Below are 12,737 nucleotides of genomic sequence, written 5' to 3'. Positions count from 1 at the left end.
AAAAAGACCACATTAAATTCATTCATTCTTAGCAGAAAGGAAACAAAGAAAAGAATTTTTAACCTGCTGTTAGCCATGTTTGGAAATAAAAAATCACTGTTTAGAAATACCTGGAAAGTAAGTACACCATTCTGGAAAGTCAAATAAATGTGGTGCAAAGCAAACTGTCTCTGGCTTTGCCAAATCAGGCCTTCATTAGCCAAAGGATCCCTCCCTTTTTCTCGTAGTGATAAAGAAATTCCTTTTATGGTTCTACTATTTTCATTAGTTATTTTGGGAAGATTATCTCCAGTCCAGCAACTCAAAGGTTTTGGGATGTACCTCTGGTCCCAGTTCACCTTGCTGAACCTGTCAACAAAACTAACATCACCTGTCACAGAATGATAGAATCATGAGAGCTGGAAAAGACCACTTAGATCATCCAGCCCAATCATCAGTCCATCACCACCGTGTCCACTAAGCCTCCTCTCCTCCTTCTTCACTGACCTTGGTGACTGCAGGGCTGTTTGTCTCACATCATTCTTGCTCATAGCTCTCACATATGCTATGCAGTGGTTTGAACCTTCCTTAACAAAGTTATCACAGAAGTGCCAGCAGCATCACTCCTTGACTCAGCTTTGGCCAGCACTTGAAATGGTTCTGTCTGACATGGGGCAACTACTGGCCTCTTCCTACAGAGAACAACACTGCAGCCTCTTTGCTGCCACAGTCCAGACATTAGACATGTAATACAACCTGAGAAAAATATACAACTTGAAATTATGTAGTTCTTTTATTGAAAATCTCTTTTTAAACCCTGTGTTTGTCTCAGTATTTCATGACCTCTACCACAGTTCTCTATTTCCCTCAGCATCACTTTGCGTTTGTCTTCTGAATGTCATGCTTGGATCTGAATTGATAAGTGAAAAAGCTGCATCTGACAGTCCTTTCCAGATGTGCCTGTTTGACTCCAGCTGGTGAAGTTGTTTCTCAAGACTTGCTTCCTCTCATTCATGTTCTTTCACACTGAACTGTAAAATCAGCTCCCACCTCCCGGTCTTTAGGATAAGTGGCACCTTTTTGAATTTCTGATGGGTTTCAGCTTGAGCGAGATGCCATGAAGATGAACAGCAGGAAGTCAGTGAGAGAATTGTTTAAGGATATTGAAAATGAGAGATGGTTGAGTGTCAGGGAGTCATTTGTTTCCTCAAGGCATAATATATCCACAGGACAAACTTTCATCTCCACTGATCACAGCAAAGTGGTGGTGATAGTTAAAATAGAAAAGCAGGTTTCAATGTAACAAAACGTTGCTGGAAAAACTAAATAAAAGCCAATACTTGGCATTACAATTCAGGGCAGATAGCAGGCCAAATCTTCACTGAGCTGAGAAGGTAGCAGGATCTTTGGCAGGTACAAGTGGAGTTCAGACACAGTATTCATGTGAATGATGTGATACCAAGAATACAGATTATTTCCTCAATAATGAGAAAGGACAAATAGAAGCTGCTTCACCCCATCTGAGGTCAGGCTGTTTCCACACATAGGAAAATTGCAGGTAAGTGGAGGGGATTTTATCTAAGTGTAGGAACCAGGGGTGAAAATGTTGATTTTCTCCTCTATGAGAAGGGCAGAGCCAGCCATGCACACCCACAGAGCACAGAGCTTTTCATTGCTTCTTCATTTTTAAGTAAAATCATAGGGAAACTGTCAGACAATCAATGTGCAGAAGTGGTACAATCTCTTGAAAAGCCACTTACAGATCTGCAAAACTTGCAAATAACAATTTTCTGTTTATCCAATTGTTTTCCCATCTCCAGATAAGACCCCGTGCTCTGATCCATTTTTTGTGCGTGCATCAACAGATTTACAAAAAGAAACAAGTCAGCAACTGGCAATTTATTCAAGGTGTTGAAAGTATCAGACAGTTGGTAGATTAGAAAGCAAACTGATTCCTCCAGAATTTCTTGGGGGACTCTCAGGAAATGGGATCCAGTAGGAGCTGGTCTGAAGTGGGGACTACTCCATTTCTAAGGAACTGTACATCAATGAGGAACTAGTTCAATGCTTTCTCAATCAAAGAAAAACCTGACTTCAGTACACGTCTGACCAAATGCCCAAGCTGTACAAACCTAAGTCAAGGTGTGAATGCAACTCTCTGAAAGGAAATTTTGTCATTTATTTCATTTATTTCATTACTAAACATGGAAGTTTGGTGGCCCTTCCAGGCAGGGGGGCTGGAGCTTCATGATCCTTGGGGTCCCTTCCAACCCGGGTCATTCTGTGATTCTGTGATTCATTTCTCTGCATTGACAAGACTATCTTCCTTGTGTAAGCAGAAAGAAGAGCTGCTGGAGAGGAGCTCTGCTGAGAGGGACCTGGGTGTCCTGGTGGACAACAGATTGACCATGAGCCAGCAGTGTGCCCTTGTAGCCAAAAAAGCCAGGGGTGGGTAAAAGATCTAACACACATCTCTATGATGGGGGTGGCCCAATCACAAGCAGTGCTGCGCTCAGTTGTTCTGCTTGCCTGCTCCTCGAGGAGTTAGGAGAAATCTATGCCTGTTGTGTGTTCGAGTGCATGCACAATGCCATGTGGAGGGCTTATCGCAATAAAGATTGGCGGATTTGCTGCGTAGACCGGTCAGAACTCAGATCTGCGTTGTACTTCCTGCGGCACCAAACGCCCAACAGTGGCAGTTCCGAGTATTGGCCAGCAGGTGGCAGCAGAGACCACGGAAAGGACGTCTGCGTCCGTTCTCTTTTGATTATAGGGGAAATATATTGAAATATATTGAAAGCTTCAGAATTCATTACTCTTTGTGGGAATCATATAATGTGCAACTCAAATCTACCTCTTCGTGCAGTGACTGCCTGTAAATTTGCTAGAGCCTGATATAATATGGCCTTGTGCTTTCCGCTAACTCACCTTCATTTCATTTTCATTACATTTGCTTGGTAGTCAGATTTTGGTGTGTGGATATTTTAAAACAATCTAACCGACACTGGGTAAAAATTAAAAATAATTTTAAAAAATCACGACAGCATCAATTATATCAATTTTTATAGATAAGAAGAGCAGTTTCCCTTAGTTTTCTGTGCCTCTTTACTTTCTTACCCTCTCCCCTTGTGTGAGAAACTCTCAAACTCAAAGATTTCTAGTTAGGCAAAGATGGCAGCGATAGCAGCAGTGCTTATTCATTACTGCAATACTGCGCGCACATCCCCTGTTGGCAAGGGAGAAATTGCACACCAGTCAGTGACATTAATTCTGTTCTATGCCCTAAACCCAATGCAGGTGATGCTCTCATGGCTCTCATTGGTTGAGCATCTCAGGCTCACAGACTCCTCCAGACTGTTGCTAGGATTCATTTCCATAGAAGGTCAATTACCAACCTCTTGTTTTTAGGTCTGCCTTGTACTTTTCTGCGGACAGAGAAGGGCGATGTTTCCAACAGTCAGTACATTCATTCTGTCCTGTGCTGGGCTCTACCCACCCTGTATTTATCTTGTGCTTGTCTCATTTCTCCCCATGTCAGAATGCCCCCAGTCTGAACTTAACTCTGTTCAGCAACTTTCTTGGTGGAAAAACTACTTATACAGCTGTTTTACAAGAGGGTTATACATTCAGTTAGGGCCTACACTATGTACTGAAAATACTGGAAACTTCCACTGCAAAAACACGATCTACCTCTCCCATCTGTGCAGCCTTGCAGACCCAGAGCATGCCAGGTTATTTCTGCTTTCATAGCATTTGCATGCTGTAGGGTGAGCAAAAGGTTCTGCTGCTTGATTCTTCTGCAAGAGCTGCCTACCGGCAAATGGTTGCAGGGATGGAGGATGTGACAGAAAGCATTTGTCTCCACAAGAGCAGAGTTACATTCAGTGCAGAGTGTGAGAGTCAGGTTGGTGTGGAAAAGCACTGACACGCTGGGGATGATGCAGTGCTCACATGTCTAACACTCACAGACATTACTGTCAGAAGGATGGTGCTGTGTTGTGCTTCTACCTTTGGCAGCCCCTGGAGAAATGCTGTGGCACACAGAACACCTTTGTATTGCACTGACTGCTGCCATGCAGCATGGATTTAACACACCAAATCCAGAGGAGCGTGACTGCATCTAACTGCCCTGAGAAAAACTACTGTAGCTGAAGAGATGAGGAGGCAGCTGCTCATCTGCAGAACAAGCAGCACTGCCAGACATTGGGCCAGGTGAGCACCTCCTGCTGCAGCGTGATGATGACAGGGCTGGAGATGATCTGCAAAGCCAGCTTCAAAGTGGGAGACGTGAGTCAACATGGCAGGAGGACAGAGGTGTTAGGGAGCAGCCAAGGCATCAAAGAGTATCAAAAGGCTTTAAAAGGTATCACAAAGCGACAGCCAGGAAGACTGGGATTATCATGAGCAGCAACCTGGATGCTAGAGATTATTTGCTGCCATACAAAATGGTAGAGATCTTGCTGCTGACATCCCAAAGCCATGCAAAATGGGAACCCAGAGCTCTGCCTGCACGAACCCCACAGCCATAGCATTGCAAGCTGAGCTGCCTTGCTGTTTGTTGCATTCATCCCAGTCCCTGTGAATGAAGACTCGGAATGCAGCCAAGGCGATGATTGAGCATGAGAGTGACTTTATTCAATAAAAGACAGGAGGGCTTGAGAGGTCAAGGGTGAAGATGGGACTCCTCTTGTCAAGATGAGAGTGGCTCAGAGCTGGTGCTGCTGCCTGGTGCCTGGGACTGGCAGCCTGACTCTAAGTCCCCATCTAAGATGCTCAGCTTCACCTCACTGATGCTGCCCTGCTCCTGCATGGTGGTGCTGCTGTTGGGGCACTCGGGCTGTGCTTGGGATGGGCAGCACTGCAAAGGCGCTGGGTCACAATCCAGGCAGGTGACTGTGTTGTCTGGCTGGCTCAGGTCAGGAGCTTCAGCAGAGCCAGGAGATATGAGAGCATGAACGTGGATGAGCCCCTTGTGTCCATCACTGTTACCATGTGGAAGGCTGTCATCCGAATTGCAGCGATTTGTGCTTAATAAGAACTCTCCATTGATGGAAACACACTGCACATCACTACTTGGTTTGGATCTTTGGGGTTGACAAGGGCTCGAATTATCTAGGAAGGCACAGAAACACAAGGGTTAGTGTCAAACGTTTGCAAGTTGAATCATGCAAGAGGTTGTTGATACTTGGTAATAGAGTGGCGGCAGGACGAAGCAAATAAGCTTGAAGCAACAGAGCCACTGTCTTGAAAGTGATCCTCGTGCAGGTCCATAAGTTTTGACTCTGCCTGGACTTCATATGGGGTAGTATGACATCACAAAGGGGTGATATGATGTCACAAAGGGGCATTATGATGTCACAAAGGGGCATTATGATGTCAAAAAGGGGCATTATGACATCACAAATAAGCATTATGACGTCACAAAGGGGTATTATGATGTCACAAAGGATCATTATGATGTCACAAAGAGGCATTATGACATCACAAAGGGGTATTGTGACGTCATAAAGGGGCATTGTAATATCACAAAGGAGCATTATGACATCACAAAGGGCATTATGACATCACAAAGAAGCATTATGATGTCACAAAGGGGCATTGTGACGTCACAAAGGGGCATTGTGACGCCACAAATGGGTGTTATGATGTCACAAAGGGGCATTATGACATCACAAAGGAGCATTATGATGTCACAAAGGAGCATTATGACGTCACAAAGGGATGTTACCATCACCCTGCGCCCAACTTCTCTCTCCCTCCTATTGGCTCCCTCTCCCACCAATCCCCGATCTCCCCTCCCCTTAGGCATTGAATTCTCACTACCTCCTCCCAGTCCTCCCCTAGGAACAGAAACCATTCAGATTCTACAGCAAACTACAGCATCTGCACTGCAAGAGCTCACTGAACCACCTGCAACAGTGAAACATGGTTTTGGAGAGTGGGTTTGAAAACACACCTTTAGACAGCTGTCTCCCTGTAGCCAAAAGGAAACCAAGCAGCAAAAGAAAGAGTCCAGCCTGAAACATGCCCATGCTACTAGCCCAGGTTTTTCACAGTCAATGCAGAATCCATCCTGCTCTTGAGGTAACAAATGACCAGTGGGTCTCCCTTTGCTCCACCCCTTCTCCTTCAAAGCCAGAAAAAGAAAGAAAAAACAAGCAGAAGAAACCCAGACGTACCTTTCCACACACAGAGCAGAAAGTGGAACAGCAGTTGTCTCCTTCCTGAGACATGGTGGGGAGCATCCCAGAGGAAGCCCAAGTTCTTTGCTTCTCTCCACAGGGACTTCAAGCACTCTTGGCAAGAGCTGCTTAGGTTCTTTCTTCAACTGCTTCCAGCACCAGAATCTCCTTTGGAAAAGGATCCCTAAAGAAAGAATCAGCAAATGAAAAAGAATGAGCAATAACCACTTTCCCAGTTTTCTTCTGACATGCAATTTAGACTCTCAACTCTGGCAGGGTCTTAAAATCAGCTGGTTACAAGAACTGTCCCAAAATATATCCAACTTCTGTACAGCTGCCGTTATTTCTGACAGCGAGTGTAATCACAGAATCATAGAATGGCCCGGGTTGGAAGGGACCTCAAGGATCATGAAGATCAATCACCTCCCTGTCCCTGCTGGCCATCCCCTCTTCTGATGGAGCCCAGGGGACCATTTGCTCTCTGAGCTGCAAGAGCACGCTGATGGCTCACGTTCTGTTTTTCATCCACCAGGACCCCCAGGTCCTTCTCTGCGGGGCTTCTCTTAAGGACTGCTCCTCCCAGGCTGTAGAAATGCCTGGGATTCCTCCAGCCCAAGTGCAAAACCTTGCACTTTGCTGTGTTCCACCTCATTAGATTCACCTAGGCCAACCTCTCAGTTGAGCTCCCTCTGAATGGCATCCCTTCCTTCCACTGCATCAGCCGCACCACTCAGCAAACAGCAGAGGGTGCACTCCATTGCATCATTGGTGTCACTGATAACCATGTAAAAAAGCACTGGTCCCAAGAACTGGTCCTGAACACCTCCAGGGATCCCACCACCTCCCCGGGCAGCCTGTGCCAGTTAATTCTGTGGGCAGAACTGCCAGTATGAAATATTATGCTATCGTGACAAAGAAAGAGAAGAAAAGCAAAATTAAGACTAGCTGACAAGCCTTGGCAGGGTGTTCTGCTCTCCTTAAATTTATACCCATTATTCAATTCTCTTTGGAGCTGTCTCCATGCCTCTCTGGAGTTTGTTCTTTGAGAAGAAGCAATTAAGTAAGCTCTCCAATGCCAAAGTGCATACACTACTCTAGGGCTTTCTCGTCTCTCCATGGATCAACAAGGGTGACAAGCCAGCAGAATATGATGAAGAGCCTCATGCATACTCAGTGTAAAAAAAAAAAAAAGGCAATTGTTGCTGGGAAGAAGGTGCATTTGCATTTGTGTCATCTGCAGAGGGTACTGCAGAAATGGAAAGTCTTCCACTGGAGCAAACAAAGGGCTCTCATTTATTGCAATCAAGGCCCAGCGTGTAGATCTCAGAGATCAGACCTACACCCTGCAGCAAAACAGAGACCTGCGTGGGAAAGTTCAGTTTCTCTCTACATCTGTGTCAGAAAAAGCCCACCATGGAATGACAGCTAAGTAAACATCCCTGTGACTCTTCACAGGTCTCTTCTACACTTGGGATCACTGCTACAAAAAGAGATGTTGACATCATCTCTCGTGGCCAACCTGACAGAAGAGCAGGAAGGCTGGGATGCTCTTTTTCCTATCTTTCCCTTGATTTCCTCTATATCTTAGGGACGAATCACAGGACAGAACACAGAAATCAAATGGCTCTACAAAGCAGATTGGCCAGTTCAAGTCAAAACAGCCACTGAAAACACCCCAGATGCTGTCTGACAACAGCTGGACTGTCTGGGAGTCAGGTGAATGCAGTCTGCTGGCCCTGGGCAGGAAGAGGACAGCCCAGACTGTCACATACCTTTCACTGAAAGCTGATAGAGCATTTTATCCCCCTCACAGATGCACTGACAAGTTCCAGCATCATCCATTGAGACGCTGTGAATTTTCAGGGTGTGTTTCTTCCCCACAATGTGCAGTTCCTATTTTTCACTGGCCTTGAGATCCTTCCCATCCTTCAGCCACCCCACAGTAGCGCCTGTGTCTGAAAGCTCAGCCTGCAATTTGGCTTCCTCATGCAGCCGAGCGGAGATCTTTTCTACATCTTTGCTCTTATTGGTAAATCTCACTGCAGCACCTGTCAGGAGCAAAGGCCTCGTTATTTCAATTTAGATCAGGCTAATGTGGTCAATGTTTCCTGCAACATCTCTGAAAAAGTATCACCTTCTGTTCCTGCACTCATCATTGTGTCACTGCTGAGCAATTCAAGATATTTCATTTGGTCTTCTTGCCGGATTTACTAAGTAAAAATCAACCAAACATCTCCTTCTACTGATTAAGAATGCTCTAAACATGCTTCTGCAGAGGTTTCCACCCAATGACAAACAGGTCCTCCCATCATGAATGTTTATTTGTTCTATTTGGTCATGCAAAGCTGATTGATACAGATATTATTGGAATGATTGCTCCCCTACTTCTAAACTATTCCAGTGCAATCAGAAAGGCTGTCTGAACCTGGAGCTGAAAGTACTGCTCTATGGTGATGCAGTGGTAAACCTGCTGACTGAATGCACTGGCCAATACCTGTGAACTGCAGACATTCATCAGCTGGCATGAAGCAATCTGGTTCAGATACCAAGCAGCTGGGTAGATTGGCTTACCCTACACTCAGTGCTATCATGTTTAGGTCATTACCAGGACTCACGTCAGTCCATGGGATGCAATTTCAGGTATTTGGTACAGGCAGTGAATGCCTGCAGCCCCAGTTCTAATCAACAGATCACAGCAACTATGCCTTGACTGTAAGAGGAAAGGAGAAGGATCAAAGCAAATACCTCTCACTCTCATCTTACTGCTGACATCAACATTTTCGGCAACAAATTTCACTTCTGCTCCATCATCGTTCTTGGTGACGTTCTTTATCATTAGGCTGTGAGTAGTTTGGGTTCTCTTGATGATGCAGGTCTCACTTTCTTGTAAGACTTTACCATAGAGGTACCAAGTGCTGCAACACGTTGTTATAAGGTCAATAGTAAACATGGCATTCCTTCCAGGTACAGCTTCACCAGTTGTTAGGGGGGATTTCACAGCCAGGACTGGTTCTGAGGAAGAACAACGTGTATGTCTTAATGCTCTTTAGATGCAAGTCTGGTATCTCATTTAGAGATGGAAGTTTAAATCATAGGGACATTTCTTCTTCTCCCTTTGCATGAGTGCTGGAAGAAGAACTTCTATGCTTCAAATCTGTTACAGAAAGTTCTGCCTCTTGCACATGTGAGATATCAAAAGATAAGGATATTCACGTCTCTGTCACAGAAACAGAACTTGTATCACTTTAGTGGTAGCTGGAAGTTGATAGGAGAACTAGGAAGAAGGGAAATCCTTTGGTGTGTTAATGCACTACTATCCTTAAAGTCAAAGGAAACATCTTTAGGGAACCAACACAGCTGCTCAGCACACACTGACCCATTTCCATTGGGGTTTTTGTGCTTACCAAGGTGCACGCTCCCTGGGAATTCCAGAGACGGGCTCTGTCCATGAGCATTGACTGCAGACACTCAGAACTGATCATCAGCCTCTTCAGACAGATTGCTCACCGTGAACTCTGGGACGGGGACATGAGACTCGTGGCACCTCACCCACGTGAAGCCAGTTAGTTTATTGGGTTCCACAATGTAGCCATCGATTGGAATGGGGCGTTGCATCTTCGGAGGGGACCATGCCAGCGTCACTGACGTTTCTGTTTTATTTTTCACCACGGGGTCAGCTGGGGGCTGGGTGGGAGGTTTTCTGGGAGCTGAACAGAAATAAATACAGAAATATTAGCATAAGGTCATGTAGGCTGGAAAAGACCTTCAAGATCAGCAGACTCAACTTTCAGCATGACCTACTGAGTCCCACCATTAACTACTGTGGTACCTGAGGACATACATGACAAGCTTATTCCTGCAGGTATTTGCACAGTGAATATATTCACCCTCTGGTTGCTTTGGAACATTTTAGAGGTTAAAATCCCATCAGACTTTTTCACCGTGTGCAGCCACTGATACAGGCAGGAGGCTGGGAATTACCTGATGGGCTCTAGTTACAGACTACTGACACAGTAAAGGATTGATTTCATTTCATTTTGGCCATCAAAAAGTTTGGAGTCTGGTTTAAGTCATCCATCTAGACTCCAATTATAATCATATGGAGAACAGCGCATTTAGGAGAACTCATCTCATCTTAATAAACCTGAATGAAATCACAGAATCATAGGATCACGGGAGGGCTTGGGTTGGAAGAAACCTTCAAGATCATCCAGTTCTAAACACCCTGCCATGGGCTGGCTGCCCACTAACCAGCTCAGGCTGCCCATCACCCATCCAACCTCGCCTTCAACACCAAGGACAGGCACCCACAGCTTCTCTGGGCAGCCTGAAATGGAAGCAATGAGCCACATGTTGAAGATACTCAAACATTCATGACTGTAGAGAGAGCCAAATACTCCATACATATTGCCTGCCTGGTCAGTGGTATTAAAATGCCAACAACAGACTCATCCAGCTCATTGAAAATGGTGTGAACATGGCGTACAGGATTCTTCCAGCAGCTAGTTAGATCTGCAAAGAGTAAAAACTGGAAATCTCAATGCGATACAATTTTCCCTCATAACATAAATAGAAACGTAACTGTTTTGGGGTGCACTGTTACCAGCCTGTCAGTTGCTGTTGGTCAGTGCTAGATGCCAAAGGTCCCACTAACATAGCATGAATCCGAAAGCTAGACGCTGGAATCAGGTCTCCTGACCTTACCATCAGAAATTGAGATGTCATATTTTGCTCAGAGGTGCCTGCTTGTAGGAGGGACAGCTTCCGAGCTTTTTCTGCTCCAGGAACCAGCTCCAGCTTCAGAATTTAAACAGCAGTCAGAAATTAAACTGAGCTTTGTCACCTCCATCAAACAGAAGGAGTGGTTGGGTGGTACAGCTTTCCAAATCACTTAGAAACTGTCACAACAATCAGATGCCTACCTTTTCTTTTTGAACTTGTTAATACATAGAGCTTAATAGCATCAGAATGCCCCAAGCACTTCAGATAACACGACAGCTGTAAACCCTTCTTTAAGGATTCCTTTGTTTAACCACTGAGTAACTGTAATTCAGTGGTGCTGGTGGGAGAAGGGAAGTCCTAATCTTCCCAGATGGTGAATAGAGTTGATGTTCACATGCAGACTGGTGCTGCAGCACAGCCAGAAACCACTCATTTGGGAAACACAGCACCAAGAAAATAATGGGAATAGCTTCATAAAATCAGGCAGCTTCACCCAAATTTCATGTCAGGTCCATTATTCTTCCTATTTTCAGGAAGAAAGGTTTTCCCTTATTCTTGTAGTTTTATTTTCTTTTCCTTTCATGCAAGCAGCTTTGTAGCTTACAAATTGTTTTCTAATCACCTCCTGGTGTGGACAAATCACACAGGTTTGACTCCATGTTTTACATAGTTACCATTTTATCTTTGTTCCAGTATGGAACTGTACAGTCATAGAATGGCCTGGGTTGAAAAGCATCTCAAAGATCATCCAGTTCCAACCCCCTGCTATGTGCAGGGTCGCCAACCACCAGACCAGGCTGCCCAGAGCCACATCCAGCCTGCCTTTGAATGCCTGCAGGGATGGAGCACTGCAGGGCTGGGCTGAGGGCACAGCCTTTCCACTGCAGGGTCACTGGGGAGCCCTGAACGAGGGCCAGGACTGGGGGACTGGATGGGGTGCTTGGGCTCTGCACACAAAGCAGGGCACACTGCACCATCCCATCCCATCCCATCGCATCCCATCCCATCCCATCCCATCCCATCCCATCCCATCCCATCCCATCCCATCTAGCTCAGCAACAGCTAGAAACACTGCTGCGTTACCAACACTGTTTTTCTCCTAAAGCCGAAACAGAGCACCAGATGCCAAGAAGGGAAAATCAACTCCGTCCCAATGGAGACCAGAACATGGTTTAATTTGACAGGGGGGGATGCGGGGATGGACTGAAGAAGGACTCCCGGATCCCAACACTGCAGCTGTGGCAAACACACACAGTGAATACAAGGGCTCCTTCCAGACCGAACCTGCCCAAGGACAGGGACGGCTGTGGGGCTCTGGGGCGAGCCCAGGGCAAGAGGAGGGGTTCTATGTGGAGGCGGATGGAACGGGGTGAGATCACAGCCCTGTTACAATGGGCTTTGACCACAAGGAGGCAGAGCTGGAACACGAGGCTCATTCGCCGCTGTTCCTCGCTGCGAGATGGAGCAGAGACCCCCACTCCGAGTTCGAGAGGCTTGGCCAGAGAGGCGCGGAGCATCCCGCACCCCCACGGCCCCGCAGGGGCCCGGCGAGGTGCATGGGGTGCAGCTCCAGCAGGGGCCCGTGGGCTCAGCTGAGGATCCTTTTGCCTCCGTCGTGTCACCTCATGACGAGGATCCCCTGAGCTACATCGACGCCTGCTGTGCATGCAGACCGCAGGTAGTGTGCACTCTGTGCTTCCATGGCTGCCCCTGCCCGGCTGTGCCCAGAGGGTGCCGGGGTCCCCCGATGCCAACCCCTGTAACTCCCCTCCTGTCTCAGACACAGGAACAGAAGCTGCGCTTTCTGGCCTGCGTCCGCACTGCCTGCACAGCTGCCATCACGGACAGCGTGGT

General features: G+C 46.4%; 1 long non-coding RNA gene across 1 annotated transcript; it reads left to right on the top strand.

Annotated features, from left to right (window-relative positions):
* Window positions 1-12,510: 12,510 nt before the first annotated feature.
* On the top strand, window positions 12,511-12,704 carry LOC146757641 (uncharacterized). The gene is made up of 2 exons (XR_014936040.1): window positions 12,511-12,561; window positions 12,664-12,704. It is a non-coding gene; the product is annotated as an uncharacterized LOC146757641 (long non-coding RNA).
* The last annotated feature ends 33 nt before the right edge of the window (window positions 12,705-12,737 follow it).

This window comes from Coturnix japonica, chromosome 20 (assembly GCF_054131305.1).
Source record: "Coturnix japonica strain WE chromosome 20, WE-NBRP24, whole genome shotgun sequence".
Classification (NCBI taxonomy): domain Eukaryota; kingdom Metazoa; phylum Chordata; class Aves; order Galliformes; family Phasianidae; genus Coturnix; species Coturnix japonica.
This window is presented reverse-complemented; position numbering and strand designations above follow the sequence as displayed.